Raw genomic sequence first — 13,739 nt, forward strand, 5'->3', positions numbered from 1 at the left:
CGGCGTGGGATCCTGCCCCTCAAGGACCTCTGTGGGAGCTCGCTGACCGCTCTGAGGACCAGTGCCTGCCCATGCCATCTTTGGAGCGTTTGCCCTGTGCCGAGGCGCCCTGGGGACTCTCCCCAACCTACAGTGGGTTTGCCAGTCTTTTGGCTGCTCCATCCAGACTGTACCCGTTCCTCGGAGGCATTCCAGAGCCTAGCTTCCTTTGCAGCTTCTCAACTCTCTGAGGTCCTCAAGGGCCTCCCTGTAAATAGCTGAACGTGCTAAGGAGGCTGAGAGAGACACGGAGATCTAGGACAGGGACAGAAACTCTCGCCCGGGCCTTGAGGTCCTGCTCCCCATGGAGGAGGAAGAAATGCCTCCAAGTGTCCAAGTTCAGCAGGAGAGCACGAAGACAGACATTTCACCAACACCCACCAAAGCTCGTCGGGAACAGGAACTAACCATACAACGAAAGGGACTAACGCAAGTAATGGAACACGCCTCGACCACAGCCCTTCGCCTACACACGGAAAACTGCACGCAGGCCTTGGACTCGGCATGCCGGCGTGTGTGCATTGCGATCACTGGGCAGCAGTCTGAAACTGTCCTGGGTGCTGCGGGATGGGACACTCCGAGATGTGCGCTGTGGCCGTCGGAAGCCGGGCTCTCGCACTTGGGGAAGGGAGAGACCCGGCTTTATCTTGCATTCATTCCACGCCACTTGGTCTTCTCACTGGCTGTGTGATGTGCTCATGTATCACGTTCACCATCCGCCTGTGCCCGCCTCTCGGGGCAGGGAGCCCTGCCTCCCCGGCTCACGAGCACTCCATGATGAAACGCAGAGCGGAGGGGCTTGGTGTGTTTTTGTGCACGTAATGAAGAGCAAGGTGTGGCAGAGTGTGGAGTGGGACCAGATCCTGGAGAGTACTGACAGCAAGATTGAACACACTTGGATCTCAGCCTGGAGGCAACGAGACACCACTGCGAGTTGCAAATGGGCAGCGATGGGCACGAAGATGGTGCGTCGGAGGGTGGCTCTGGGCTCTGTCTGTGGGGAACCTGAGGCAGAGGGTCAGTTAGGAGGCTCGGGAATCGGGGAACTTGTCACCAGTGACAGGAACCCAGTTCAAACTCGTCTAAGCAATAAAGGCAGTGAAATGTCCAGGGGCGTCTTTGGCTTTGGGTGTGGCTGTGTCCAGGGCACGCTCCCGTGGCAGCAGGATAGATGGGGACCCGTGGAAGCGAGTGGGCACATGCAAGGCCTCTTGAGGCCCATGGGTGGACAGTACTGGGTTGCGGTCACTTCTGCCACATTCTATTGGCCAAGGCAAACCGCACGACCAGCCCGGTCCGGGGGGGAGCAGACGCCCCTGTGAGGGAGGAGCAGCAATGCCCGTCGCACAGGTGAGTGCAGAGGGCAGGGCAGTGGGGTGTCATGGCTCCCAGGTGTGCAGCCTGGGGTCTGGGCACTGCGGTCACAGAGGGACGAGCCGCCCCTCTCATCTCCTGCAGTCTCTTCCGCCAGCCTCACTTGGGGAAGAAAGCAGCTTTCTGAGCACCGTCGTTAAGGCTGGCTACACACGCCGGCACAGCGCAGGTGTGGTCTGCTTGCTTCTGAGGTCCACCGGAAAGTCCTGCCCGCCTCCAGAAAGCTCTCTCTGTCCTTACCAGGGGCGTCACGGACACCCTGAATTCCACCATCACACAGCAGGGGGAGCGTCCTTGTTCACGGAGACCTGTCCCATTAATCAGCTAATTCAGAAAGTGAGCGGGTCACTTGCACAAAGGACACGTGAGACGGGCAAGTTGCTGCGGAAAGAAATGGATTCACCTGCTGTTCCGAGTCTTTCCCCAAGGAGGCGAGGACAAGCTGGCTTCGCCCACAAGAAAAATCCTTGGAGGTTTTCAAGAAAGGGAGACTTTCACAGTATTTCTCATAGCAAGTGTCTCAGAATGTGACTGTGTTTGGAGCTGGGTCTTTAAAGAGGTGATTAAGGTAGAACGAGGTCACGAGGGGGGCCCTGACCCAGTAGGACAGGTGTCCTCATGAGAGGAGGTGACACAGCCATGCAGAATGAGGACCACGTGAGGACACAGGGGAGGAGACGCCCGTCTGAGAGAGACGGCCTCAGGGGGAGCCAGCCCTGGGACACCTGCATCTGGGACTTCCATCTCCAGGACCGGGAGGAAGTAAATGTCTGTTGTTTAAGCCTCCCCATTTGTAGTACTTCTCTCTCCCTCCCTCCCTCTCTCTCCTCTCTCCCCCTCTCTCCTCCTCTCTCCCGCTCACCCCGCATATATTTGGAGGTAGTTCCATCAGTGACTACAAACCCCTGGGCCAGGACACCAAAGCCTGCTATTAAAAGGAAATGTGGTTTGAGAGGACTCGGACTCGTGAGCATCAGTAACTAATAATTTGGCATCTGAAACAGCGCACTCCAGAGGGCAAGAGCCTGGATTCTGGAGCCAGGCTGCCTGGATTGGACTGGGTCCTGACTCTGCCCCCTCCCAGCTGTGTGACCACGGGGCAAGTGTCTTAACCTCTCTGTGCTCCCTCTGTAAACAAGGGGTGGTCACAGTGCTTACCTGAAGTGAGTTAATATTTGCAAAGGGCTTAGAACAGCACCTGGAAAATGGAAAGCTCAGTGTGTTTGCTGTTCTCTAGCTCACCTGAGAATCTCAGGTGACAGGCGATCAGAACACAGAATGTTGGTTTAAGGGCAAGGGGGAAGAGCAATGATCCTGACTCAAACCTTCAGTCTCAGGACCTGTCCACTCTCTTAGAAGGGCCCACAGAGCACTCGTGTGGGTTGGACCTACTGTGCTTACCGTACGGGACATTACCAGCTAGGTATCTACTGTATTCAAAACTGAAACCAAGAACATTTAACGAGACTTATTACTTCATTTAAAAATAACAATAATCAACCCTTTATATTTTAACAGAAGTATTTGATGACAAACAGCTGTGTTGACGTGTTTGCAAAGCTCTCTTCTGAATAGAAGGTGCTGGGTTTTCCTACCTGCTGATACTTGCACAGGGTCTCCACCCCTTGAGTACCTGATGGCAGCGGTGTGTGTGGGGCCTGTGCTGGGCTGGGTTTTCCTGCAGCCTCAAGTCCTGAGCAGGGACGCGGGTGCTCAGGGGTGAAGACCAAACGCGGCGAGAGCCACCCACTGACGTCAGAGCCCTGGATGCAACCCAGCCCTCCGAGAGCCCGAGCTCACGCCGACCAGTCCTTCAGCGGCCACGAGATGTCACTGTCGCCTCTTCTGCAGGGCCAGGGCCAGGCAGGCCGCAGGGGCTGAGAGCTTAGACGGGGAGCTCAGAGCAGCTGCCGGGGGCCTGTTGTTTCATTGCCTGTGTGACAGCCAGGGCTCTGCAGATTACAGACCCTGTAGGAGATACGAATACATTTATGTGCATTGCAAGGAACTGGCTCACGTGGTTAGGGAGGCTGGCAGTCCCACTATCTCCCTGCCTGCCGTCTGCGAGCTGCAGACCCCGGACAGCCGCTGGGAAGATCCAGTCGAGTGCAGGAGAAGAAGGACGTTCCAGCTCCCAAATGGCCCTGAGCTACGACCCCACCCACTTCTGTTCTCCTGGACCTCTAAGGGAAGAGGGGAGACCCACCCCCTGGGGACAGCGTCTGCTTGGCTCCCTCTGCTGATTCAAATGCTGCTCTCACCTGGAGACACCCTGCCAGACGCGCCTGAAACAATGTGGAGCCAGGCTGAGGTCACACGTGGTGACAGCTGCCCAGGTGGACCCCTCCCTGGGCTCAGGACAGAGTGATCAGCAAAGAAGACACTGCCATTGGGGGGGGAAGGGGATGGACACTGGGCCCTGTGCCCACCGCTGTCCCCAGCGTAGGCGGGCTGAGGGCGTCGGACTGGCTGACCTTCCAGCTCTCCGGTGACCCACAGCACCTTCCTGGTCACGTCGCAGTGGGTGCTGCTGGCCGGGCGTTGGGTCCTCGTGGACAGCATTGCTGGGACCTGCCACCCCCCCCTCCCGCAGGCCCCACCCAGGGAACAGCACCCTCCTTTCCTTCGTCCTGGTGTTGAAGCCAGCTGGTTGTTTTCATGGCTTTTCCCACACAGTTGCTTCCAAGCAGTTCTGGCTGATGTCAGTACAAACTTTTTTTTGGGTCTGTCCAGGTGGAAAAACGTTTCATTTTCCAGGTTTTAGCACTTACCAACCTGAGGCAACTGCTATACTATCCTCCTAATTATACAAGGAGGGAGGCGCCACAGCCAGGAAGGAACCTGAGCACCTGTTACAGGAGGAAGGGACCTGGGCACCCGTCACAGGAAAGAAGGAAGGGACCTGGGCACCGCAGGACACTAGGCCCGAGGTGGAGGGACGGAACTGTGAGGACCCTTTCCACGCTCGCATCCATGAGTCACTCCCCCAACCAGACCCACTGCCTCCTCAGCTGCTTGACTAAGCAGGTACCCATGTCCGTGGATGTGGACACCAAGCTTTCTCGACCTAAGAGGTAAATATCGATGGAACCCAGACACCAGCTCAGCATTAACCTCAAGGGACAGACAGTATGGCCTGAGAGTGAAGTTGGATTACGTGTGCTTACACACATGTACAAATCCCAATGCCTGCGTCAGGCAGCCTGGCCCTTTCAGGGACATCTGACACCGGAAGACGTGGTGATATTAGATTTCTAGATGCACCCAAATTGAGTGCTGTCAAGAAGTTGTAAGTCACCAAGGAGAGTATTAGCATAAACCGTAGGGTCCGAATCGGAACACTGCATAACTGGCACAGAACAAACCAGGACAGCAGAGCTCACCTGGGAGAAAATGCCCTTTCATCCAGAAATACACCGAGCACGTTCCTGCCAGCCTGGTCTTGTCATAACAACTGCTTGTTGTGCTCGTCTCCGTGCAGTGTGCAGAGCCCGGTCCCAACCTTCACTGCTGCTGTGACAGCACCCTCAGGCTTGGGGGCACTGCTCTGCCATGTGTCACCCGCCCTCCAGGGCAATCTTCCCCACTGGGACGAAAGCAGTGTTGATCGTTTGCTTAGAAAGAGAAGCTGCAGCAGGTATCCTGAGGCTTCAGAAAAGATTATCAGGGAAAAGAAGCCAAAAGTTACAGGTGGACAACTCTATCCATGAACTTCACCTGCTGTGATTTGGGAAACGGTTGACGTCATTCAGCTTTGAAGGGACGGCCCCTCGCTGTGCCCCCGTGCCCCTGGGAGTGTATGTGCCAAACCGCCGCTGTTCCCCCCTTCATGGGCAGGCAGGCTCTGACCGCGAGGTCACAGACAGTAAGCACCCTGCTCTGAGCCGAGCACGTTTCTGCCAGAGCCGTGACTCCCCACCTGGCTGCAGCCCGTCAGGCACGCCGGTGCCACCACTCACCCCAGGGCCTCACATGTGTCGTCTTGTTGGCTCTTCACCTCTGAGGGCAGAATGCTCCAGAGCTTGCTCACAGACCAGAGAACGTGGGCTCAGACAAACGTGGGGAGAAGAGCAAAGGGCCCCCATCTCACCTCCCTGACCCCCTCGTTACAGGCGTGCAGGAAAGCCTTCCACACGTTCTTCTGCGAACACATGTGTGCGTGGGGCCTGGGCCACCACCAGAAAGGACGTCTAACTGCTGTAATCGCAGTGTCCCCATGGCAACCTCGTCACCGTGGTAACTGGTGATGGGTCCTAGTTAGTTACCATACAGTGGACCTTAGAGGGCATGGGGTCCTTCCCCTGCATTTCAGAGGGGAGCAGAGGCCAACAGAAGTTGTCACCTCACTGATCACGGTCAACAGTGACCATGGAAGCTGATGACAGCATGGGCAGCTGGTGCTGCCTGAGTCCTCAGAGCAGCAGGGGCACCCCCTCTCGCTACTCCTGTTATGTGGGTGAAAGTCACCCATAACGGAAGCCCAAGGGGCTAGGGAATGATGCAATCTGATTTATATTTTTTAGAAAAATCATTCTGGGGGTAGGGGGACCCATGGGAAGCAGGGAGAGAGGTTAGGAAGACCCGTTAGGGACCAGGCCAGAGGTCTGGCGCTAGGACTAGGGTCCTGGTGGTGGAGGTGGGGAAATGGGTTGTTTTTGAAATTAGCACCCAGGGCTGGCTATGCCTTAGATATGGGGCAAGAAGGAAAGAGGACAAAACAATGCGAGGGTTTGGTCGGAGCCGTCAGTTCAGTGGTGGTGCTTCTGTAAACAGGGCTGTGCAAATCGCCCAGCTGATCTCTCCAAGGGACAGGGCCAGCCCGGGTCAGAACGGTCTGCGTCTACTGTCACACCCCATCCATCGTCGCCATTGGGAGGAAGACTGGCATGGTGGCGTCAGCTGGTGGCGTCAGCCCGGGGGCGGTGGCGTGGGCTTGTATCCCAGTCCCACCCGTTCCTGCAGCTGGCAGACCTGCGTGAGTCATAAGGCCTCTTTGGGCCTGATTGCCTCGCTTAGAAAAGTGGAGATAAACGTGATAGTACTCACAGCTGCTATTGCGGGCTTGCTGGAGGTGCACCGACATGACAGCGCGTGGGAAGCACGTCGCACAGAGCCCAGGGGTGGTATCGCGCTTGTCATTTCCTGTTTTGTGTGTTTGAGTTTTCCCACTTTTTCTTTGACTAGGAATTAACCGGCTTTTTGATTTACTCAGAAGGTCAGATGTTATTCTATTTTAGAACATTTTTTTCTATCATCTTTATTGCTTTTTTCTGCTTTACTTCACTTTAGCATATTGTTCCAACTTTTTGAGTGAGATAATAAAATAATTTCTTTTTTATTGATGACAATATTTAAGCCTGTGAGCCTGCTTTATGTGTAGTCCATAAATTCGATCTAGCCTTTTCACCATTATTGTTTCCTAGACATTCTGGGATTTTATTTTGCATTTCCCTCTGACTCAGAAGTGGATTAACAGGGAATTGTAAAGTTTTCAGGCGAAGGCCTGTTTTGGTTTTGTGTTTTTTATCAGTCTCTGATTTTATTACACTATGATTAGAAACAGTTTTCTACAGTGTTTCTCCTTTTTGAAATTAACTGAAGTAATTTTGTGGTTTATAACTTGCTGCAGAAGCTTTGCTCAGCTGATGGTAAAGCTCTGGCCACGTCAGGACCCAGGATAGAGTTCTGAGCAACCGAGGTGTCTCTCTGTTGACAGCTGTCACTTACCTAAACTGGTTATTCCCACCTGGGCTGCAATTATTCAGCCTGTGATAAGCCAGCCTTGTGGGTTCCGGCAGCTTCCACACTCAGCTGTGCCTGACTGGCCAGTTTACTCCTAAATCTCTGATGCTAAGTGTGTGGCCTGGAGGTTAATTGAGGTCTGGACATAGAGTCTGCCCACATGGGTGTGTGATTAAATGTGTTAATAACAGGGAAAGCACCTACGCCTGGCTTTCTCAACCTCATGCTGTGGACACTTGGGGCCCAGCAGCTCTTGTCGGGGGCTGGCTGGTGCCCTGGAGGGTTTAGCAGCTCCCTGGTCTCCATCCACCAGAGGCCAGCAACGTCCTCCCTCCCCCAGGTGTGACAAACTAGAATGTCCCCAGGGGGACAACATCGCCCTGGGCGTGAGCCACTGGCCCAGGGTTAGAGCCGGCTGTGGAGCCGTGTGTTGTTAAACCACTGTCCTGGTGTTGGGCTTGTGATCTTGGTCTCCTCCTCCTGCTATTAATATTGTTACAATGTTTCCATGCTTTCCACCAGGCCACCCTGACTGGGCAAACATCTTGCTAAAGCCACCTGGTCTATGTCCGCTGAGCCCTCGCGGGCAGGGAGATGGGGGCAGCCGGCTTGCTTCATCCCGCAGGCCCGGTGGGCAGGCGGGGAGCTCAGAGAAGACACTGTGTGAGCCTCGCTGCCACAGAAGGCGCTGTCCAGACGCCAGTGCTGTTTCTGAGACCCAGACAGCGAAGGATGGATTCAGGAGCAGACAAACCACTCGGCTCATGCAACTCTGGCCTCTGGGTCCTATTTGTTTCTCCAGGAAAAAGAACAAAGAAAATCAAATGGGAGAGACACACCCCAAACCGTTTCCAGCCGGGAACAACTGGGGCAAACCGGCCAAACTCTTTGCAGCCGGGCTCCTGACCCTTAAGCCCCAGCTTCCCGGCGCTGCTGAGGAACAAGTCAGGTAAACTGGTCACTTGCTAAATGGTGAAGCTCTGAGCAGAAGTGAGCTACTCTGTGTGCAGGTGCTCAGCTCTGGCTCTGGAGCTCATTCCCCAAAAGGACCCCAGATTTCCTGACAGTGACAGCATCTCTACGGTCAGGACGGCTTCTGGAGAGGACGTACCATGTTTCCCCGAAAGTGAGACCCGGCCGGACCATCAGCTCTTTTGGAGCAAAAATTAATATAAAACCCGGTCTTATAATATAATATAATATAAGACCCGGTCTTACAGTAAAATAAGACCAAGTCTTATATTATATTATACCCGGTTTTATATTACATTACATAAGAGCCAGTCTTACATAAGAGCTGGTCTTATCGTAAAATAAAACTGGGTCTTATATTAATTCTTGTTCCAAAAGATGCATTAGAGCTGACGGTCCGGCTCGGTCTTATTTTCAGGGAAACAGGGTAAGTCGGAGGCTGGTTTATATGAGTTCTTGCTGCTTTGCGGTTATACCTCACAGGGCTTGTCACCCCCAGACTGGTTCCAATCCGGCCAGATTCTCTACAAGCCAAGGAGGAGGTGGTAAATAGAGGAACAATGAGCTCTGCGTTCAGCTGTGGTGCGACCGTGGGGTGGCAGGGCGGGGACAGTGAGGGGGCCGTGGCTCCTGCTGTCTCATCCACGACCCACAGCTCACCGCGTGGCGTCGGCCTGTGAACCTGCCCTCTGTTACTCTGTCTCTTGTTCAATTTCTAGAGCTTTTCTGTGGATGCAGTATCATTGCAGCATCTTTCATTTCCTTCTCGGGAAATTAATACCACTTGTATATTAAAAGAAAAAGCCCTTGACAAGGTAACAGTGTGTATTTGTCAATCTATCCTTGAGGCATGGAGCTTGCATCCTACATCCAGGTCCTTGAAGGGGTCTGGGCACTCAGAACTCGCCCCCCAGTTTAAGAGTTGAGGACGGCCTGCTGGCTGGAAGGCACAGGAGGGTGTGATGTGATCGCTGGTGTCCGCTGGCCCGTGATCAGCAAGCGGCCACCCAGACCTTCTGGGGGAGTCCTTGCTCCCATTCCTGTGTCTGGGCTGGCCCTTGACCTGCCCTGGGGTGGGAGGGACGCTGTGCAACTTCCTCCTTTGATGGACAGAGCTGCTCCCCACACTGGGTCCCCTCTCGTGGAGGCCAGCAGCTGCGTGAAATCTGACCACCTCGAGACTGTCTTGCTGGGGGGAGCCCAGGCTAGCCACAGGGAGAGACGAGCTGTCCAGCAGCCCCCCAGGGTCCACCCACCTGCTGAGGCCCAGAAGCATGAGTGAGCGCAACGCACTGTGTCCTGGAGTCACCGTACAAACTGCCCCAGACAAGCTCCAGCGTGAAACTGAAGGGTGTGCGGTCTCCATTTGCCTCATGGCTAAGATCGCAGCCGAATTATCTCGGGGAGGCACCTTCCTCTGACTTGTGTTTACTATTGACACAGACATTGCGAAGTTAAGTGTTACTTTGTGGGGTTTTTGTCAGTAGCGATGCAGGTGATTTCTGGTTGAGAAGACTCCGAAGCTTGCAGTCTTTTTTCTCTGAAGGACAGTGGTTACTGCGGCTTCTAACTTAGAAGACACGGTAGCATGTCTTCTGTGTCCTGTTGCTCTGTCCCCCGTTGCTCATTGAACCAACTTTGCCATTTTGCTGGCTCCTTGATTGATGAGTTCAACAAACCTCCAATATGCGTTCGTTCCATACTTGTATGAATCTCATGTGTAACTTGTTAAAGTTGCACATGGCTGTATAGACTGCCTCCAATAGTTGTCTGAATCCAGAGAGAAAGCTGATCCCTGAGATGAACCTCTGAGAAACTTCTGACCACAGGGTCGCGGGGAAGAGGACAGCAAGGCAGCGACGTGCGTATGAGGAAGGAGGAGACACGGAAAGGTGAAGGTAACATTTAGACCACAGAAAGCATCCGTGATGAACACAAGCTTGCTCCTGAGAACTCTGAACCTCCTGGGGTGAGAAGAGACTGATTATGAGGAGAGACGAAGGACGTCTTTCTTTAAACAGTATTGGGGGTAAAGGAACATCTGTTAGATGCTGTTAAGTGAAGCCGCCGACACTGTGCTCAGCCCCATCTCCACAGTAGCTGTGCCCACAGAAGCGAAACCCCCCATTGATTCATGCAAGATACACTCAGGAACCAGGTAAATTGTTTCTAGCCTGTGCTGCAGACAACCAGAGCTCAGAATTCAGAGGAGGAAGTGACAGCGGGAGCTGGGGGTCTCTGGAGGCCTTCCTGGAGGAGGAAAACTGGAGCTGGTCTCTAAGGAGCGGATCTCAGAAAGGTGGAGCAGGGTCACAGACTTGCAGCCCTCAATCAGGTGACATCCCCCAGGGGGCTCTAACCCGGGGCTGACTGTCCAGATACTGAAAAGGACAGCTGGGTGCCAACCAGAAAGGACGCACCTATACCCTGAGGCAGTTAGCACTAGCATTTGATTTCCTGGACCATGGGAAGTGTGACGGTGAATTTTATGTGTCAGCTTGGCTGGGCCACAGTCCCCACGCAGGGCACTGGCCAAACACCAGTCCAGGTGTTTCTATGCAGCCACTTTGCAGATGAAATTCACATTTAAATCAGGAGACTGAGGACAGCAGCTGCCCTCCATAAAGAGGTGGGCCTGGTCCAACCAGCTGAAGGCCTTCAGGGGAGAATCCCGAGATTCCCTAGGGAAGGGGTTCTGCCCGCAGAGGGCCTGGCCGTCGGACTCGAGCTGCAGCACCAGCTGTCCCCTGGGGCCGCAGCCTGACAGCCTGCCCTGCGGGTCACAGACTAGCAGACCCCCAATCATGTGAGCCGTTCTCTTAAGATAAATCCTCCCCGCCTTCCCGGGACGGGGCTCCCTCCCACATCGCAGACCCTCTGACCCCAGTTTTCTTCTGCAGCACCAAGAGAAGGCCCTTTGCAGCCCTGGCTTCATGAGCTGCCATGCGGCCTGGCTGAGCCCTCCCCCATCTCCCAAGGAAGGGGAAGGTGGACCCCCCGGGTCCCACGGAAATGCAACACGTGTAATTTGAATGTGCTGGTTAGTCCCATGAAAGGAGTAACAGAAACAGGAGAATTCATCATGCTTTGTTTAATCCAATATATCCAAAATACGACTTCAGCGTGGAGTCGCTATAAAACTGTATTGTCCACTTTACAGCGTTTCGAACTGTCTTCAGAATTGGGTGTGTATTTCATCGTTATAGCACATCTCAATTTGGGTGCTAAAATTTCAACCATGAAAGGGAAATGCAGTCCTAACAGAACAATAAAGGTGCATTTATTGGAAGAATAACTCATGCTGCCTTCGTCTTTCAGGGGGAATGGATTGAAATGAAGTCGGTTCCGCCTTCTTAGCCGAGGTCCAGCCGCGCTCCCCGGGCGGCCGGGCGGCGTGTGGGCGTGCCCCCCAGCGGCCGCGCCGGGTACTGCAGGGGCCTGCTCCGGACAGAAACCTTCCTGAAAACAGGGTGTCGACCTTTGTTGCTTGCAGGTCTATGAACAACTTTTTTGAGGGGATGGGGGTGGGATTGAGGTTGGGGGGTGAAGAGATGCATAGAGAAGGAGAGTGGGAAAAGGTAGGGGTGTGCGTGTGTTCAGTTCCTGTTCACAAATCACTGTCGTGACTGCAGGTGGCAAGGATATCTCGAATCAGTCACCTGCTTACGCAGTGTGATTTTCTGGGCACCTGGAGGACGCTGAGCCCCCTGAAGGCAGACAGGGGCCTTCTTTACCCTTGGACTGAGGAGGAAAAAAAGCACCCCCAACCTGGGAGAAAGCAATGGCTTCATTTGCCTAATTGCTTAATTTTTGATGCCAGGGCAGTGTTTTAGAAGAAGCTACTTGAACAAATGCAGACCTGTTGTTTCTCAATGGCTGTCACCCCCACCCCTGGAGAGTGTACCTTTGTGACTGTGTCAATTTGATTAAAAACCTACAACCACAGAAGGACCCAGAGTTTGCAGCCCTGTGAGCACACATTGGTGCCTGAGTGTCTTCCAGCCCAGGGAAGAAGGTGACCCCAAAGTGGTTTGGGGCCCTGTGGGAGGCGAACCAGTCAGAGCCCACTGGGAGGTCTCTCTGGCGTCCCTTCCCTGGTTGGCCAGGATTCTGTCCCTTAAACGCCACGTGGGCCGGCTCTGTCCTCTTCCTGCTGTTCTCTCTTTACAGAGCTCCACTGTGTTTTCACCCAAGCCATCAAGTCTATTTGAGAATTCTGACTTAATAGCACTTCCTTTATTCCTATTTGTTAGGTGTATGACTAAACATGAATAATGTGTTATTTCTGGCCCGCTTGGTTGTCACCAGCCTCCAGGGTTGAGGAAAGTGACAAGAGCTTCTGCCTCTGGAACAACGGCCAGCACGAGTCACCCTTAAGTGGAGCTCTGCTGCTTCCGAAAACCATTTTGGTGGTTTCTTTCTTAGATCGTTCTGGAGAACATGCAGCTGCAGACCACCTACTTCCTCTGTGGGGTGTCCTGGGGGCTCCTGACCACATCCTGGCCACGTCCCGTTGTCTGCTGGGTTTCTCCTCTTAGCCCCGGGACAGCCATCTCTCCTCCACGTGCTGGGAGGTGAGGGGAAGTCTTTTCCTGCAGGTGACATGTTACACGGGACATGGTGTGGATACATAATCCCACTGCAGGGGAGGGAAGAGTGGGACAACCAGCCCGCCTACCAGGGGCTGCACTGCCCTGTTGGAGGGTACGGAGACCCAGCCTGACTACGTGGTGGCAGATGACACTCGAGTGACCGCCCAGCTACCCTTCCACCCGCACTGCAGGGCTACCCTGTGTCTCCCAGGCCTGCTGACCCTGTCGTTTCCTAATCTCTGGCTTTTGCCAGTCGACTGAGTGGAAAGTGATATCACAAGGTTTCAGTCTATGTTTCTCTGATCACTGGTGGCGTGAGCATTTCTTTATTTGTTCGATGCCTCTTGGATTCCTTTTCTGTCAATTAGGTTGTTAAGACCATGTACCCATTTTCTGTGGGGGTTGCCATTTTTTTCTTGGCACAAGAATTCTTTTCCATTGTCGGTCAGTTGTGGATATTCCAATATCTTCCTCCATGCCTCTGTCTGCTATGACTATGCCGGAGGTACCCTTTGCTGAAAAGAAACCCTTACTTTTGATCTAATTAAGTGCATATTTGGTGTGTGTGTGTGTGTGTGTGTGTGTGTGTGTGCCTTATAGTGTTTGATTTAGAAGTTTTGTTTAAGAAGTCCTTCCCTAGCTTCATGGTCACAGAGACCACCTGAATTTTCTACTTTGCACTTTATCCTTTACCATTCACATTTAGGTCTTTCATTCATCTCCGTAAGTCTACCTTCACATAAAGCGTTAGGTAGGGACCCAGCTTTAATTTCTCTCTGGGAGAATCCATTTTAATTTCTCAAGTGATTCCTAGGGAGAGATGTTTTTAAATTCTAGTACACACAGTTTCATTTTTCTCTGGTACAGTTTGTGCAGCAAACCAGAGCTCTCATAGCTGGTCGCTGCAATTTCTTGTGAAAATACAGAGTGTCAATGGTGACCCAGCTCTGGCACTAGAAATGAGTGTTAAAAATTGATTTCTAGCTTAGTGGTTGGAGGAATCATTAAACTTGACATTTG

The 13,739-nt window shown here is 53.4% G+C and overlaps 1 long non-coding RNA gene across 1 annotated transcript; it reads right to left on the minus strand.

Moving 5' to 3' along the window:
• Positions 1–630: 630 nt before the first annotated feature.
• LOC117018354 (uncharacterized) lies at positions 631–8,273 on the minus strand. Its single transcript, XR_004422218.1, has 3 exons — positions 3,047–8,273; positions 2,572–2,611; positions 631–1,794 (listed from the first exon to the last, which is right to left on the minus strand). It is a non-coding gene; the product is annotated as an uncharacterized LOC117018354 (long non-coding RNA).
• Between the last annotated feature and the right edge of the window lie 5,466 nt (positions 8,274–13,739).

Source organism: Rhinolophus ferrumequinum, chromosome 26 (genome assembly GCF_004115265.2).
Source record: "Rhinolophus ferrumequinum isolate MPI-CBG mRhiFer1 chromosome 26, mRhiFer1_v1.p, whole genome shotgun sequence".
In the NCBI taxonomy this organism is placed as follows: Eukaryota; Metazoa; Chordata; class Mammalia; order Chiroptera; family Rhinolophidae; genus Rhinolophus; species Rhinolophus ferrumequinum.